Raw genomic sequence first — 2914 nt, 5'->3', positions numbered from 1 at the left:
CTACCCGGGATCGGCCGCGGACACCAGGTCTACCCGGGTAGACCTGTTGGCTCCGGGAGGGCCGGCGGACAACAGGTCTACCCGGGTAGACCTGTTGTCTCTGACGGCCTGGAAGTGCTCCAAGGGGTCGCTGTTTTCGGCTGCCTCCAGTTGCCTCATCGTAGGAGGCGGCGTGCTTCGCCGCGCCCCCTCGGTCAGGGACGCTACGTTCTATTGGGCGCGTCCGCGGCCTGGGGCCCTTTTCTCCGTATTATGGGAGCGAGTTACGGGTCGCATCCCCGCAGGCTTGGCCCGTGCCTGTGTCCGAGGCGGAGGTGGGCGGCCGCGTGTGTCGTCCCGAGGGCATCCGAAAGTTACCGCCGACGTTAGCCGAAGCCGCGCGGCTTTGTTCCCGTACTACCCAGTGTGCTGGGACAGATTTTGAGCCGAGCTCCGATGTGAGCTGCTCCCCGGCCCAGGCGAGGTGAGGCGGGGAAGAGAGCGAGAAGCCCCGCGAGCGTGTCCCGCTCCGACCGGGCTGCTTGCCGGTTTCGTGAAGGGAGGAGCGGGCACCCGCTCGCTCCTCCGGCGATGGTGGTGAGCGAGGCGGCGGCGCCTCGTGCCTTTTCGGGAAGGGGGGAAGCGGGCGGCCGCTCCTCCGGCGATGGTGGCGAGCGAGGCGGCGGCGCCTCGTGCCTTTTCGGGAAGGGGGGAAGCGGGCGGCCGCTCCTCCGGCGATGGTGGCGGGCGAAGGGGCGGCGCCCTCGTGCCTTTTCGGGAAGGAGGGAAGCGGGCGGCCGCTCCTCCGGCGATGGTGGCGGGCGAAGGGGCGGCGCCCTCGTGCCTTTTCGGGAAGGAGGGAAGCGGGCGGCCGCTCCTCCGGCGATGGTGGCGGGCGAGGCGGCGGCGCCCTCGTGCCTTTTCGGGAAGGGGGGAAGCGGGCGGCCGCTCCTCCGGCGATGGTGGCGGGCGAGGCGGCGGCGCCTCGTGCCTTTTCGGGAAGGGGGGAAGCGGGCGGCCGCTCCTCCGGCGATGGTGGCGGGCGAGGCGGCGGCGCCTCGTGCCCTTTCGGGAAGGGGGGAAGCGGGCGGCCGCTCCTCCGGCGATGGTGGCGGGCGAGGCGGCGGCGCCTCGTCCCTTTATCCTCCCGGCCTTAAGCCGGGGCCGGCCCGCTCGGCGGCGGCGGGTGCGGCATGTTTTTGGCTGCCGGCGTGGTGCGCGGTTGCCGGCAGCCGGGGCTGGACGCGGCCGGGGTTGTGCTGAGCCTGCCGAGTTTCCCCGGCCCCTTCCCCGAGAGCCCCGAGGATGGCTGGCTCGGTTGCCGAGGTGGCTGCGCCTCGTTCCCCGCTCCCGACCTGTTTTGCCAGAGAGAGTGTGCCCGCGTTGTGGAAGGGCTTGCCCGGGGGAACGTTGCAGTTGGGGTCGCGCGGCCTCGCCTCGGCTTCGCCGGCTTGCCTTGAGGGGCTCGGTGACGGGAGTCGCCCCGTGGAGTTGCGGGCCGGGGTTGGCGGCACCCCGGCCCCCCGCCGCGTTGTTGAAGGCATCCCTCCCCCTTCCTCGGCCCTAAGCCGGGGACCCGCCCAGCGGGCTGAATTTTTCAGGGGCGGCGGCCGGCCGCGGTGGCTGTGACCGCGCCCCTAGCAGCGGGCCAAAACCCGAGAGAGTCCCCCCGGCGATGTTGCGGGCGAGGCGGCGGCGCCTCGCCCCATCTCGGTCCTTGGCTGGTGCGACCGAGCCACCGTGCCCGGGCGGCCTGCGGTGTCCGGCCTGCCCCGGCTTGCCGGTTGAGGGGGCTGGGTTACAGACGGCTCTGCTTTTCCAGGCAGGTGCGGCGGAGTGTGGGGGCTGCCCGCCCGGCCTTTTCCTTTTTTTTCTCACGCGGCCTTAAGCCGCGGCACCGAGAAGCGTGCTGACGACGAAGGGTCGCGGGCCACGAAAAGCGAAAGGTGGTGAAGGCAGGAGGCGGCGAGAGAGAGGAGAGATGCCTGCCGGTGATGGATGCGGTTTCAGGGGGAGGGGAGTGAGTTTCACGTCTCGCCCCGACCTGTGGCCCGCGACCATCCCCGTGGCCCGTGACCCCCGTGGCTAGCACGGGTCGTGCGACGCGTAGCGTGCTTTTTCTTTTTGACCTTTTTTCTGTTGTCCCAGGAACCGTGGCCGCTGGGCCCTCGTCACCGCTTCGGTGGCTGCTCGTGTTTGGTTTCCCCCGATCGATGAGGCTTTTCGGGTCGCGTCGGAAAGGGCCCCCGGCTGGCCGGCTCCTTCCCGGGCTCTCTCCCTCTGTGATGGGGGGGGGGATGTCTCGGCGGAGTCCGGTTCTCGAGCAGGTCGGTCTTTCTTTCCAATTCGCTTCCCCGTCGCAGGCGAGGTGTCGCTCCTCTCCCGCCGCTTTGGGGGAGGAACGTCTTTACCGTGCCGGGCTGTGTGACGGCCGCGTGGCCCCGCGAGGCCTCAGGTGTCCTTCCGAAACCACGCGAGGTGCCGGTGCTGGCTTCGGTCCCGAGTGGCGCCCGTGGGTGCCGGTCGCGAGCAGCGCTTGGGCGGCGGTGCGGCTCGAGCTCGAGCCCGAGAAAAGAGAAAAAAGAGAGAGCCAGGCCCGAGAGAGAGGGATACGAGAACCGATGGGGCACGGACGGGGGAAAAGAGCCCGTTCCGCGCGCGCACCGCACGGGCGCTCCTTCGTCGCGCCGCCGCCTGCTGAAGAGCGAGCCGCCCCGGCCAAAAGGGGCCTCGGTGTCCGGGCCGCGCCCGCCTTGTCGGGTCGCTGTCTCCTCTAGCACGTCCGGTGCTTTTGGGCCGGCCTCGGGGGCGGGTCAGTCCCAGCCGAGCCCCGTCCCGCGCGTGAGCCCAGAGCGCGCGCGACTCTTTCCGAACGCGAGGCCCAGTGTTGTGCGAGAGTCGTCTCGAAGGGGGCGCGGGCCCCGAGAGAATAAAA

The sequence above is a fragment of the Oenanthe melanoleuca genome, unplaced genomic scaffold, assembly GCF_029582105.1.
Source record: "Oenanthe melanoleuca isolate GR-GAL-2019-014 unplaced genomic scaffold, OMel1.0 S025, whole genome shotgun sequence".
Taxonomy (NCBI): Eukaryota; Metazoa; Chordata; class Aves; order Passeriformes; family Muscicapidae; genus Oenanthe; species Oenanthe melanoleuca.
Note: the sequence above shows the minus strand (reverse complement) of the source record.